The sequence below is a fragment of the Canis lupus genome, chromosome 23 (genome assembly GCF_048164855.1).
Source record: "Canis lupus baileyi chromosome 23, mCanLup2.hap1, whole genome shotgun sequence".
NCBI classification, from domain to species: Eukaryota; Metazoa; Chordata; class Mammalia; order Carnivora; family Canidae; genus Canis; species Canis lupus.
The window spans coordinates 52136765-52151528 of record NC_132860.1 but is presented as its reverse complement, the minus strand read 5'-3'; the positions used below and the strand labels follow the sequence as shown (position 1 = coordinate 52151528).

Here is a 14764-nt window from a genome sequence, read left to right as displayed (position 1 = left end):
ACTGTTTTAATAAGTGACTGACTTCCCTACTTCTGTGTCTGTGGTCCAGAACCTTTCTTGTTTTTAAGGCTTCCACTTGGAACTGCATCTCAGTTATAGCATTTGTAACATTGGCCTGACTAGATTTTAGTTGTTTTACTTCTACAGTAAGGGATTCTCTAGTTTTCTTCTGTGCTCTTTTTCTAGCCCAGATGCTATCTTTATAATCATTGTTTTAAACTGTAGTTAGACATCATATATGTGTATTGATGAACTTCCTGGCTGTGAGTAGAACCTCATGTTATTTTATGGAGGTGAATTTCTCCATCTCATTATTTCTTCCAGAAAAGAAAGAAGGAAGAAAAAGAAAAAACAAGAAAAACAATAACAACTTCCCTCCCCCCCACAAAAAAACCAATAGATTATTTTGGCCTGCTTGTTAAAAGATTCTAAATCCCAAAATAGAAACAATTAAGGTGGTCCGTGGGTCGCGCAGCGGTTTATCGCCTGCCTTTGGCCCAGGGCATGATCCTGTAGACTCTGGATCGAATCCCACTTCGGGCTCCCAGTGCATGGAGCCTGCTTCTCCCTCTGCCTGTGTCTCTGCCTCTCTCTCTCTCTCTCTCTTTTTCTCTCTGTTTGTGACTATGATAAATAAATTGAAAAAAAATAAAAAAAAACACAATGAAGTACCATGAAAGTAAAAATTAGAAATATCTAAGGTACATACATAAAAATTAAAATAAGGCAATTAATAAAAAAAGTCAAAGAAAATGATTGAAAATAGAGCACAAAGTACAAAGGAATCTAGACCCTACTTTCCAGGCAGAGCTGAAGCTCTGCAGCCTCTGTGGTCCGACAACTTAGTGGCAGCGAATTGTCTGTGTGGGTGTGCGGATGGGCCGTGGTGTTGATTGTCAGGTGCACATCTCCCTGGGAGTTGCACCTGCGGGGGCAGAGGCGTGGTGGGCATCAGCGTCTCTGGGCTCCAGCGGGCAGTGCTGTGCTGCTCCCTGAGACCCGGCCCTGATGGGTGGGATGCGGGTGGGGACGCTGGGTCCTCTGGCTCTGGGGCTGAGCATCCCGCCCCCCAGTCTGCTGGGGCCTCCACAGAAGAGCCCCCAAGCCCCCGGGTCTCCGCCTCTTTTCTCAGAACCCTGCATTCACTCGACTTGTGTCCGAGCTTCTTTTGTTTTTGTTTTTGTTTTTTATCTCAGACTGTTGAGCCCAAGATTGCGAATCCGAGAAACCATCAGAAGCTGACACTGATGCAAACACACGAGGGTTTATTTACAAGCTCGAGCTTGTGTCCAAGTATACCCGACACAGTGGAGCAGGGACTTGGACCCCCAGGTGGGTTTTAGCTTAGTTTTAAGAGCTGGTCTCGGGGAACTCCCGAAGGGTGGATCAATTACTAAAGTTCTGTTTACATTTTGATATGGGGCATTCAAGGGCATTGAGAGCTGTTCTAATAGGGCCTTCCTGCCCTTGGCCTGGGCTCAGTATTTATTCTACTGTTGGGCTTGCTGTGTCCTGACAATGAGCACTCAGGAAGGAAATGACGGACATGACTCCCTTCTCAGGAGCATCACAGAGAATAAATAATGAGACTGAACCAAAGGAGCACAAGACTTGTGCACTGAGCCATTCCAGGCTCTGGGAGGCCGTCCTGGGCTCGTGGGTTGGGAGCCTCATCTTGTGAAAATGTCCGCAGTTCCTGAAGCCACCCTCAATTTCAATGTCATTCCTGTCAAATCATGGTGGCAGATCCTATAAATAGGAAAAAAAAAACCCTGTGACATCCATCCGCCCCCACAAATGACCCCGGACAGCAAATCAGTATTGGAGAAGCAGGACAGAGCGCGACGCAGCACTTTCCTATTTCAAACGATGTCACAGAGACACAGGATAAAGCAGTGTTGTCCTCGGGATCCCACCTGGCTCTGTAAGTTAAGCATTCGGCTCCTGACCTCACCTCCGGTCCTGATCACGGGGTCGTGAGTTCTAACCTTGGGTTGGTCCATGGATGAGGCCTGACACCTACTTAAGCAAACCAGACCCACGAGGGTTGGTCCCAGCATAAGCTGAAGGAGCAGAACAGAGTGTCCAGAAGGAAACGTGCTCTGATACAACTGATTTTTTAAAATTAATTTAATCTAAACCAAATTAATTAACATATAGTGTATTATACTTTCAGAGGAAGAATTCAGGGATTCACCAGTTGGAGATAACCGCAGTGGTCGTGACATCACGTGCCCTCCTTCATGCTGGTCCCCTGTTATCCCCTCCCCCGTCCCCTCTCCTGCAGCAACACTCAGTTTGTTTCCTATAATTAAGAGTCTGTATTTCCTGCATCTGTGTTCATCTTATTTATTTTTCCTTCCCTTCACAGATGTTCTGCTTTGCTTCTTTAATTCCACCTATGAATGACACCACAGGGTCATTCTGTTTTCCGAATGACCTATTTCACTTAGGATGATCCCTCTAGTTCTATGCATGACATTGCAAATGGCAAGATTTCCTTCTCTTTGATAGCTGAGTACCATTCCTCTTTCTATGACCATCATCTATCTCCCATCCTCTTTATCCCTCATCTGCCACAGGGCACCGAGGCTCCTCCCACAGTGTGGCAACGTGGACCCCGCTGCTGTGGACATTGGGGTGCAGTTGTCCCACGTCTCACTGCATCTGTATCTTCGGAGTGAGCTCCAGGCCGTATACCTGCTGGTCGCAGGGCGGCTCTATTTGCAACTTCCTGAGGAGCCTCCACACTGTTTCCAGGGTGCCTGCAGCAGCCCACGGTCCCGCCCACAGTGGAAGAGGGTTGAGTGAGTTTTACAAGACGTGGTAAAAGTCTGGTCCACATTTCATTTCGCGTCCTTTGGGCTCCAATTCTTTCTCCTTAAGTATTTTTGGGGAAGCCGGGTGTTGGGCTCTTTTTCAGGCAGATGTTTCTGAAGATAACAGGCCACAGCTAGAGCCTGGAAGGAGGCAGAGGTTGGCCCAGAGACGGGCACGCTGCCTCCTGCACAGCCTCCTGTAGCGACTGAGCATCCCGCAGTGGGTGCCCGAGCCCAGGCACCGCCCAGGGGGCACGCATGCACAGTAGGCCTCCTTTGCCTGCACTAACAGGAGCCAGCCTGTGCTGGGGAGGCCTGAGGAAGACGTGGGGACACATCCACGTGGATGAGCCACAGCCTCCTCAGAAACTACGCAGAGTCTTCAGGGGGATATTGGGCAGCGTTCATGATGACAGGAGCCTCAGTCTCTTCAGGACACACGGTGAGGCTTCAGGAAGATGTGAGACAACATCCACCCTGACAAGAGACCCTGGGCCGCTTCCGGCCCTGCGGGGAGGCTTCAGGAAATTGTGGGCCCGCACCCACCCTGACAGGAGCCCCTGGGCTGCCTCAGGACCCGCAGGGAGGCTTCAGTAAGATGTGGGCCTGCATCCACGCTGACAGGAGCCCCTGGGCCACCTGAGGACATGCCTGGAGGCTTCTGAAAGATGTGGCGCTGTGTCCACTCTGGCAGGAGCTAACTGGCTCCTCAGGACATAAGTTGAGGCTTCTGGAAGCTGGGGGCAGCATCTAAAGTGACAGGAGCCCCAGCCATTCAGAACCTGCGGTGTCGCTTTGGGAGGACGTGGGGCCACGTCCACACAACAGACGCTGATGTCCTCAGGACACCCGGTGTAGTCTTCAGGAAATATGGGGATGCGTCCATGCAGAAAGAAGACCCCAGCCTTGTCAGAGCCTGTGGTGAGGCCTAAGGAAGATGTGGATGCTGAATCCACACTGACAGGAGTCTCCAGCCTCCTCAGGACACACTGTGAAGGATCGGGATGATTTGGGGCCACGTCCGTGCTGACAGGAGCTCCCAAGCTCCTCAAGTCTTATGGTGAGGCTGAGGAAAATGTGGGGCCATGTCCTCCTCAGGACCTGCACTTTGGCTTCGGGACACATGAGGCTGCGTCTAGGCTGACAGGAACCCACAGCCTCCTCAGGACCCACTGTGAGTTTTCTGGGGGACGTGGGTCCGTGTCCAGGCTGACAAGAGCCTCCAGCATCCTGAGAACCTGCTGTGAGGCTTCCAGAGTATGTGAGGCATAATCCAGGTTGACAGGAGACCCGGGTCCTCAGGACCCGCTGACTATGACTCAGGAACACGTGGGGCCACGTCCCCACTCACAGGAGCCCGGCTTCCTCAGGACCCCCTGGAGGACTCTGGAGGCGCCGTTGGGGGCCATGTCCATGTCAGAAGGGACTCCTCAGAACCCTGGGTAAGTGAATGGGTAGAATGAATGGTAAGACAGGGGAGGGGAGGCAGTTGGTGGTTAGTCTTAGGTTAGATGTTAGGGGTTAGTGATTATGCTTATGGTTATGGATTAAAGGTTAGGGTGAGGGATAAGGGTAAGGTTCAGTTGTTAGGAGTTAGGATCGGGGTTTGGATTAGGGACAGGAGTTAGAGTTAGGGTTAGGGTTTAGACTTTAGGGATTAGGGCAGGAGGTTACGAGTTGGGGTTTGGGTTATGGTTAGAGTTAGGTTTAGGCTAGGTTTGCAGTTGGGGTTAGGGGTTAGGGTGTGAGTTAGGGTTAGGGGTTAGGTTTAGGGTTTAGAGTTAAAGTTAGGGCTAGGTTTAGGGTTAGGGCGAGGGTTAGTTTTAGGATAGGGGTTAGGGCTAGGGTTAGGGTTAGTGTTTGATTAGGGGTTATGGTTAGGGTTAGGTCAGGGTCAGGGCACGGTTTTGGAAAAGGGTAAGAGAGGGTTAGGCAGTGGGTTAGGGATTTCTTTTAGGATAGGTTTAGGGTACACTTTAGGATATGAGATAGGATTAGTATTAGAGGGTTAGGGTTAGGGTACAGGTTAAGGTTAGGAATAGGATTTGAGTACATTAAGATAAGGTTAGGGTTAGAGGTTAGGGTTAGGGTTAGATTTAAGATAAGGGTCAGGGTTAAGGGTTTAGAATAGGTTTAGGAGTTAGGGTGAGGGTTGGCAGGGAGGTTCAGTGAATGTGTTTCGGTCTTGGGGTTTGGGTTTGGTTTTTGATTAGTGATAGTTCTTGTTGAAGGGTTATGTTAACATTAGACTTAAGTGGAGGGTTAGGCTTATGTCTGTGTATGGTTAGAGTTTGTGTCTTGGCATGTGCCTGCACTGGGACTCCTAGCATCTTGGGCAGTTTAGTTTTATGCACTCTATTTAGGTTTTGGGTTCAAAGATAGCCTGACTCCACCAAGTCAGTGGTCTCCCCAGAGAATCAAAATCCATGCTTCTGCTGGGGTGAGAATAGGCATGGCAGGATTCTCCTGAGCTGAGCTAAGGAGGGGATTTGTGGCTCTAAAGACTCTGTTTGGATTTTCAGTTGCCTTTCTGACTTTATCTCTTGTGTGCACATGTTTCCTCTATACTCCCAATTATTATTTTAAAGATTTATTTGAATTCCTCTTTATAAACACAGTATGATGTAGTTTCAGGTTTACACATAGTGATTCAACCCTTGAATCCAACGCCTGGTTCTGGTCAGAGGTGACCTCCACTATCCCCATCCCCTGATTCCCCATCTCCCCTCCTTCCTCTGGTATTTATTAGTTTATTCACTGTGGTTAAAATGTGTTTCTTGGTTTGCATCTCTCATCCCTCCCTTGGCCCCTTTGCCAGTTTGTTTGGTTTCTTAAAATTCACATGTGAATGCAATTGTATGGTATTTGGTATCTGTCTTTCTCTGACTGACTGAGTTCATTTAGCATAGGTCCCTTCCACTTCTCCCACGTCATTGTAAATGGCTTCCTTTCATCCCTTCTGATGACCGAGTGATGTCGCAGTGTGTATATTTACCACATCGTCTCTGCCCATTCATCTGTCGATGGACATCTGGGATGTATACACAGTTTCGCTGTTGTTGATAATGCTGCTACCAACACTAGGCTGTGTGTTCATCTTCAAATCTACTAAACTACTTTTGTATCCTCAGGGTAAATACCTAGCTGTGCAATTTTGGTATCGTAGGGTAGCTCTATTTTTAACTTCTTTTTTTTAAGTTTTTTTGTGATAGTCACAGAGAGAGAGGCAGAGATACAGGCAGAGGGAGATGCAGGCTACATGTATTGGGTGTCCGATGTTGGATTCGATCCCGGGTCTCCAGAATCACGCCCTGGGACAAAGGGAGGTGCCAAACGGCTGTGCCACCCAGGGATCCCCTATTTTTAACTTCTCGAGGACCCTCCAGACTGTTTTCCACAGTGGCTTCACCTTTATGTATTCATGAGAGACACAGAGAGGCAGAGGTATAGGCAGGGATAAATGAGGCTCCATGCAGGGAGCCTGATGTGGGACGTGCTCCCCCAGGACCCCGGGATCATGACCTGAGCCAAAGCACATGCTCAACCACTGAGGCACCCAGTAGCCTTGCTGATTCAATTTCTTTCCTAGTTATGGTTCTGTTCATATTTTCTATTTCTTCCTATTTCAGTTTTGCTCGTTTACACATTTCTAGGGATTTGTCCATTTCTTCCAGTTCTCCCAGTTTGTTAGCGTATAATCTTGCATAGTATTCCCTTATAATTGTCTTATTTTTCTGGTGTTGATTGAGATCTCTCTTCTCTCATTTGTGATTTTATTTATTTATGTCATTTCTCTTTTCTCGTTGATAAGGCTGGCTAGGGCTTGATCCATTTTATTAATTATTTTGAAGAACCAGCTCTTAGTTTCGTTATTCCATTCTACTGTTTTGTTGTTTCTGTATTGTTTATTTCTGCTCTCATCTTTATTTTTTCCCTTCTTCTGTAGGCTTTGTTTGCTATTCCTTTACCAGCTCCTTCAGGTGTAGGGTTAGGTTGTGTATTGGAGACTTCTTGTTTCTTGAGGTAGGCCTGTATTGCTATGTACTTCCCTCTTAGGACTGCCTTTGCTACATCCCAGAGGTTTGGAGAAACATGTTTTCAATTTCATTTGTTTTAAATTTCCTCTTTAAATTCCTGGTTGCTCCATTCATTCTCTAGTAGGATGTTCATAATCTCCACATATTTTTGGTCTGTCCAAATTTGTTCTTACTGTCGACTTTGAGTTTCATAGCCTCATTGTCCAAAAATGTATATGGTGTGATACCAACCTTCTTGTACCTGTTGTACCTGTTGAGGGCTGATTTGTGGGCCATGATATGATCTGTTCTGGAGAATGTCCCATGTGCACTTGAAAGGAATGTGTATTCTGCTTTAGGAAGAAATGTTCAGACTATATCTGTTGAGTCCCTGTGGTCCAGTGTTTCAAGGCTGTTGTTCCCCTGTTGATTTTCTGCATAGACAATCGGTCCATGACATAAGTGGGTGTTAAAAATCCCTATCATTGTATTATTATCAGTGTGTTCCTGTACGTTTGTTGTTAATTGGTTTGTATATTTAGGTACTCCCATGTTGGCAGCATAAATATTTAGTTGTTTGGTCTTTTTTTTAAATAAATTTTTTTATTTTTATTTATTTTTATTTACTTATGATAGGCACACAGTGAGAGAGAGAGAGAGAGAGAGAGAGAGGCAGAGGCACAGACAGAGGGAGAGGGAGAAGCGGGCTCCATGCACCGAGAGCCCGATGTGGGACTCGATCCCGGGTCTCCAGGATTGTGCCCTGGGCCAAAGGCAGGCACCAAACCGCTGCGCCACCCAGGGATCCCAAATTTTTTTTTTATTGGTGTTCAATTGACCAACATACAGAATAACACCCAGTGCTCATCCCGTCAAGTGTCCCCCTCAGTGTCCGTCACCCATTCACCCCCACCCCCCGCCCTCCTCCCTTTCCAGCACCCCTAGTTCATTTCCCAGAGGTAGGAGTCTTTATGATCTGTCTCCCTTTCTGATATTTCCTACACGTTTCTTCTCCATTCCCTTATATTCCCTTTCACTATTATTTATATTCCCCAAATTAATGAGAACATACAGTTTGTCCTTCTCTGATTGACTTACTGCACTCAGCATACTACCCTCCAGTTCCATCCACTTTGAAGCAAATGGTGGGTATTTGTCGTTTCTAATGGCTGAGTAATATTCCATTGTATACATAAACCACATCTTCTTTATCCATTCATCTTTCGATGGACACCATGGCTCCATCCGCAGTTTGGCTATTGTGGACATTCTGCTATAAACATCGGGGTGCAGGTGTCCCCGCGTTTCATTGCATCTGAATATTTGGGATAAATCCCCAACACTGCAATTTTTGGGTCGTAGGGCAGGTCTATTTTTAACTCTTTGAGGAACCTCCACACAGTTTTCCAGAGTGGTTGCACCAGATCACATTCCCACCAACAGTGTAAGAGGGTTCCCTTTTCTCCGCATCCTCTCCAACATTTGCGGTTTCCTGCCTTGTTAATTTTCTCCATTCTCACTGGTGTGAGGTGCTATCTCATTGTGGTTTTGATTTGTATTTCCCTAATGGCAAGTGATGCAGAGCATTTTTTCATGTGCATTTTGGCCATGTCAATGTCTTCCTCTGTGAGATTTCTCTTCATGTCTTTTGCCCATTTCATGATTGGATTGTTTGTCTCTTTGGTGTTGATTTTAAGAAGTTCTTTATTGATCTTGGAAACTAGCCCTTTATCTGATACGTCTTTTGCATATATCTTCTCCCATGCTGAAGGTTGTTTTTAGTTTTGGTGACTGTATCCTTTGCTGTGCAAAAGTTTCTTATCTTGATGAAGTCACAATAGTTCATTTTTGCTTTTGTTTCTTTTGCCTTCACGGATGTACCTTGCATAAACTTGCTGTGGCCAAGTTCAAACCGGGTGTTGCCTGTGTTCTCCTCTAGGATTTTGATGGACTCTTGTCTCACATTTAGATCTTTCATCCATTTTGAGTTTATCTTTGTTTATGGTGAAAGAGAGTGGTCTAGTTTCATTCTTCTGAAGGTGGAAGTCCAATTTTCCAAGCACCATCTATTGAAGAGACTGTCTTTCTTCCAACGGATAGTCTTTCCTCCTTTATCGAATATTAGTTAACCATAAAGTTCAAGGTCCACTTCTGGGTTCTCTATTCTGTTCCATTGATCTATGTGTGTTTTTGTGCCAGTACCACACTGTCTTGATGACCACAGCTTTGTAGTACATCCTGAAATCTGGCATTGTGATGCCCCCAGATATAGTTTTCTTTTTTAAAAACCCACTGACTGGGCAGCCCCAGTGGCGCAGCAGTTTAGTGCTGCCTGCAGCCCAGGGCGTGATCCTGGAGACCTGGGATCGAGTCCCACATCAGGCTCCTGCATGGAGCCTGCTTCTCCCTCCTCCTGTGTCTCTGCCTCTCTCTCTCTATGTTTATCATAAATAAATAAATCTTAAAAAAATAAAATAAAATCCCACTGAATATTCAGGGTCCTTTCTGATTCCACAGAAATCTTAAAATAATTTGTTCTAACTCTCTGAAGAAAGTCCATGGTATTTTGATAGAGATTGCATTAAACGTGTAAATTGCCTGGGTAACATTGATATTTTCACAATATTAATTCTGCCAATCCATGAGCATGGAATATTTTTCCATCTCTTTGTGTCTTCCTCAATTTCTTTCAGAAGTTTTCTATAGTTTTTAGGGTATAGATCATTTACCTCCTTGGTTAGGTATATTCCTAGGTATCTTATGGTTTGGGTGCAATTGTAAATGAGATTGACTCCTTAATTTCTCTTTCTTCAGTCTCATTGTTAGTGTATAGAAATGCCATTGATTTCTGGGCAGTGATTTTTGTATCCTGCAACGCTACCAAATTGCTATGAGTTATAGCAATCTTGCGGGGGAGGGCTTCGGGTTTTCTAGGTAGAGTATCATGTCATCGGCGAAGAGGGAGAGTTTGACTTCTTTGCCAATTTGAATGCCTTTAATGTCCTTTTGTTGTCTGATTGCTGAGGCTACGACTTCCAATACTACGTTGAATAGCAGTGGTGAGAGTGGACATCCCTGTCTTGTTCCTGATCTTAGGGGAAAGGCTCCCAGTGCTGCCCCATTGAGAATGATATTTGTAGTGGGCTTTTCCTAGATGGCTTTTAAGATGTCGAGGATTGTTCCCTCTACCCTACGCTCTGAAGTGTTTTGATCAGGAATGGATGCTCTATTTTGTCACATGCTTTCTCTGCATCTAATGAGATGATCATATGGTTCTTGGTTTTTCTCTTGCTGATATGATGAATCACATTGATTGTTTACGAGTGTTGAGCCAGCCTTGTGTCCCGGGGATAAATCCTACTAGGTCATGGTGAATAATTTTCTTAATTTATTGTTGGATCCTATTGGCTAGGATCTTGTCGAGAATTTTTGCATCCATGTTCATCAGGGCTATTGGTCTGTAATTCTCCTTTTTGGTGGGGTCTTTGTCTGGTTTTGGAATTAAGGTGATGCTGGCTTCATAGAACGAATTTGGAAGGACTCCATCTCTTTCTATCTTTCCAAACAGCTTTAGTAGGATAGGTATGGTTTCTTCTTTAAACATTTGATAGAATACCCCTGGGAAGCCATCTGGCCCTGGACTTTTGTGTCTTGGGAGGTTTTTGATGACTGCTTCAATTTCCTTCCTGGGTATTGGCCTGTTTAGGTTTTCTATTTCTTCCTGTTCCAGTTTTTGTTGTTTGGGGCTTTCCAGGAATGCGTCCATTTCTTCTAGATTGCCTAATTTATTGGCGTATGGCTGTTCATAATATGTTTTTAAAATCGATTGTATTTCCTTGGTGGTGGTAGTTATCTCTCCTTTCTCATTCATGATTTTATTAATTTGAGTCTTCTCTCTATTCTTTTTAATAAGACTGGCTAATGGTTTATGTATGTTATTAATTCTTTCAAAGTACCAACTCCTGGTTTTGTTGATCTGTTCCACATTTCTTCTGGTCTCGATTTCCTTGAGGTCTGCTCAAATTTTCATTAACTCTCTTATTCTGTTGGGTGTAGGATCTAGCTGCTGTTTTTTTCTCTAGCTCCTTTATGAGTAAGGTGAGATTTTGTATTTGAGTTCTTTCCAGTTTTTGAATGGATGCTTGTTTTGTGATGTATTTCCTCCTTAGGACTGCTTTTGCTGCATGCCAAAGATTTTGAACGTTTGTGTCTTCATTCTCATTAGTTTCCATGAATCTTTTTAATTCTTCCTCAATTTCCTGGTTGACCCTTTCATCTTTAAGCAGGATGGTCCTTAACCTCCAGTGTGTGAAGTCCTTCCAAACTTCTTGTTGTGATTTAGTTCTAATTTTAAGGCATTATGGTCTGAGAATATGCAGGGGACGATCTGAATCTTTTGGTATCGGTTCAGATGCGATTTGTGACCCAGGATGTGGTCTATTCTGGAGAAAGTTCCATGTGCACTTGAGAAGAATGTTTATTCAATTCAGTTTGGATGTAAAGTTCTGTAGATATCTGTGAAATCTATTTGCTCCAGTGTATCATTTAAAGATCTCGTTTCTTTGGAGATGTTGTGCTTAGAAGACGTATTGAGGGTAGAAAGACCTAGATTGAAGTCACCAAGTATAAGATAATAATTATCTAAATATTTCTTCACTTTCATTATTATTTGGTTTAAATATTTGGCAGTCCCACATCGGGGCGTATATATTGAGGATTGGTAGGTCCTCTTGTTGGATAGATCCTTAAGTATGATTTAGTGTCCATCTTGATCTCTCACTACAGTCTTCGGGGTAAATTTTAGTTTACCTGATATAAGGATGGCTAACCCTGCTCTCTTTTGAGGACCATTTGAATGGTAAATGGTTCTCCAACACATTATTTTCAGATTGTAGGTGTCCTTCTGTCTAATATGAGTCTCTTGTAGACAGCAAATAGTTGGGTCCTACTTTTTTATCCAGTCTGAAACCCTGCGCCTTTGAAGGGGTCATTAAGCCCATTCACGTTTCGAGTTACTATCGACAGATATGAGTTTAGTGTCATCATGATATCTTTTCAGCTCTTGTTTTTGTGGATTGTTCCACTGAGCTTCTTCTTAAAGGAGAATTTTAAGAGTCCCCCTTAAAATTTCTTGCAGAGCTGGTTTGGAGGTCACATATTCTTTCAGTTCCTGCCCTTTTGGAAGCTCTTTATCTCTCCTTCCATTTTGAATGAGAGCCTTGCTGGATAAAGTATTATTGGTTGCATGTTCTTCTCATGGAGGACCCTGAATATATCCTGCCAGCCCTTTCTGCCCTGCCAGGTCGCTTTGGAGACATCTCCTGATACCCTAATGCTCTTCCCCATAAAGTTCAGGATTTTCTTGTCTCTTGCTGCTTTAAGGATCTTCTCTTTATCCTTGGATTTTGCAAGCTTCACTATTAAATGTCGAGGTGTTGGATGGTTTTTATTGATTTTAGGGGGGTATCTCTCTATTTCCTGGATCTGAATGCCTGTTTCCCTTCCAAGATTAGGAAAGTTTTCAGGTATGATTTGTTCAAATACACATTCCGGCCCGCTGTCCCTTTCAGCGCCCTCAGGAAACCCATTTACACATAGGTTTTTCTTCCTCAGGCTGTCGTTTATTTCCCTTAATCTATCTTCATGGTCTTTTAATTGTCTGTCTCTTTTTTCCTCAGTTTCTCTCTTTGCCATCAACTTGTCTTCTATGTCACTCACTCGTTCTTCCACCTCCTTATCCCTCGTCATTAGGACTTCTAGTTTGGATTGCATCTCATTCAATTGATTTTTAATTTCGGCCTGATTGGATCAAAATTCTGCAGTCCTGAAGTCTCTTGAGTCCTTTATGCTTTTTCCTAGAGCCACCAGTAGCTGTATAATAGTGCTTCTGAATTGGTTTTCTGACATTGAATTGTAATCCTGATTTGTAACTCTGTGGGAGAGAGGACTGTTTCTTTCTTTTGAGGTGAGCATTTCCTTCTAGTCATTTTGCTCGGTGCACAGTGGCCAAAAACAAGTTGTTGGGCTTAAGAAAAAAAGAGAGGAGAGAAAGAAGGAAAGAGAAGAGAAAAAGAAAAAAGTAAAAAGGAAGAAAAAAAGCTAAAAAGAATAAAAGGAGAAATTATAGAAAGAAAAGGGGAGAAAAAGGGTGGGGGAAGCAATCAGAAATAAAAAAAAAACGTGGGAGAGTATCTTCTGATTCTGTATACTTTAAGTCCCTTGACTTCCCCTGGAAGTTGTACGTCTAGCTGGTCTTCTGGGGGAGGGGCCTGTTGTGCTGATTTTCAGGTGTTAGCCCTTGGGGGAGCTCCTCTCCCCCTGCCTGGTGAAGCGCTCAGTGGAGGTTGTTTACCCCGTGAAGCCCAAGGAGGAACGACCCCAGTGGCAGTGGCCAGGTCTGAAAACCGGTATTCAGCCCTGCAGTAACTCCGGAGAAATCCATCTGCAGGGCCTGGAGGCTCCGGGGTGGGGCTGCTGGTCTGCTGAGCTCTTGGCAGGAGCGTCCTTGCTGTCCTGGGCCCTCCGGGCCTCTGCCTGTACCGGGGGAGGCCGAATCCTGGGCTGTGTCTCGGCGCCCTGTGCTCTGGGTCCAGCACTGTTGGATTCTCGCTCCCCGCCGTGCAGCCACCTCTCCACAGAGCCGCCGCCCTAACCCCTCTGAGCTGCTCCAGGAGCCGCGCAGCCCCCTCCACACAGAGCCTCTTCCTTTGCCCTAGGTGCTGCCACCTAGCTCCTTCCAGGGACCCACAGCCCCCTCCGCACAGAGCCGCCACCCGAGCCCCTCAGAGCTGCTCCTGGGTCAATGCATGTGCCCTGCAGCCCGTAGGGAGCTCGGTGCACTCTCCTGGGAGTGCAGGTGTCTGTTAGTGTTCCATGGACCCCAAGGGTTCCCCACCCTCCTGGGGTCCTGCTCTGAATTGTTGCGAGCGCCATTCCACCCTGGAAGATTGGTGCAGCTCCTGATTCTCTGGGACAGAGCTCTCCTGACCGGGGGACACTTGCCCTGGCCTTAGCCCGGCTCCTCGGTGGCCTCTCCCCCTTAGATGCCTTTTGTTTATTTCTTTTTCCCATCTTCCTACCTTCATAGAAGCACAAACTTTTCTCACTGTAGCATTCCAGCTGGTATATGTTTAAATCTCAGGCTGAATTCCTAGATTTTCAGGATGATTTGAAGGTTATCTAGGTAATTTGGTGGGGACAGGTGACTTGGGGACACTTCTCTTCCGCCATCTTGCCCCTCCTCCTGTATGTTACCTTTTAGCTTTGGTTGTTTCTTTCACTTTGCAGAAGCTTTTCAATTTGATGAAGTCCCAATAGTATTTTTGCTTTTGTTTCCCTCACCTCAGAGGCATATCTAGAAAGATGATCCAATGGCCAATGTCAACGACGTTGCTGCCTATCTTTTCTTCTTTGTATGGTTTCAGGTCTCACATTTAGGTCTTTCATCCATTTTGAATTCATTTTTTATATAGATGGTGTAAGAAAGTGGTCCAGTTTCCTTCTTGGGCATGTGGCTGCCTGGTTTTCCCAACACCATTTGTTCTTATCCTGGGGTCAGGTTTAGGGTTTCTTGAAGAGACTGTCTTTGTGCCATTGGATATTCCTTCCTGCCTTGTTGTCCATTAATGGATCATAGAGTTACATGTTTTTATCTTTTTTTGGCTTTCCATTCTGTTCTATCGATCTAAGCATCTCCTGTTGGGAGATCCCTTATTGCTGATTCAGTTTCTCTGCTGGTTATCTGTCTGTTCAAGTTTCTTGTTTCTTCCTTTTTCATTTTTGCTATGTTATATATTTCTAGGAATTGATCTATTTCTTCCAGGTTCTCAGTTGTTGGCATATAATTTTTCATCATATTCTCTTATTATCATTTCTATTTCTCTAGTGTTGGTTGTTATTTCTCTTTTCTCATTTGTGATTTTATTTGGG

The 14764-nt window shown here is 44.9% G+C and overlaps 1 long non-coding RNA gene across 1 annotated transcript in view; it reads left to right on the top strand.

Moving 5' to 3' along the window:
- Positions 1 to 1182: 1182 nt before the first annotated feature.
- The window catches only part of LOC140615229 (uncharacterized), a 29501-nt gene continuing 15919 nt past the window's right edge, over positions 1183 to 14764 (top strand). Inside the window, exons 1-2 of the long non-coding RNA XR_012016021.1 lie at positions 1183 to 1332; positions 2583 to 4261. This is a non-coding gene — a long non-coding RNA (uncharacterized lncRNA). The remainder of the gene's footprint in view (positions 1333 to 2582; positions 4262 to 14764) is intronic.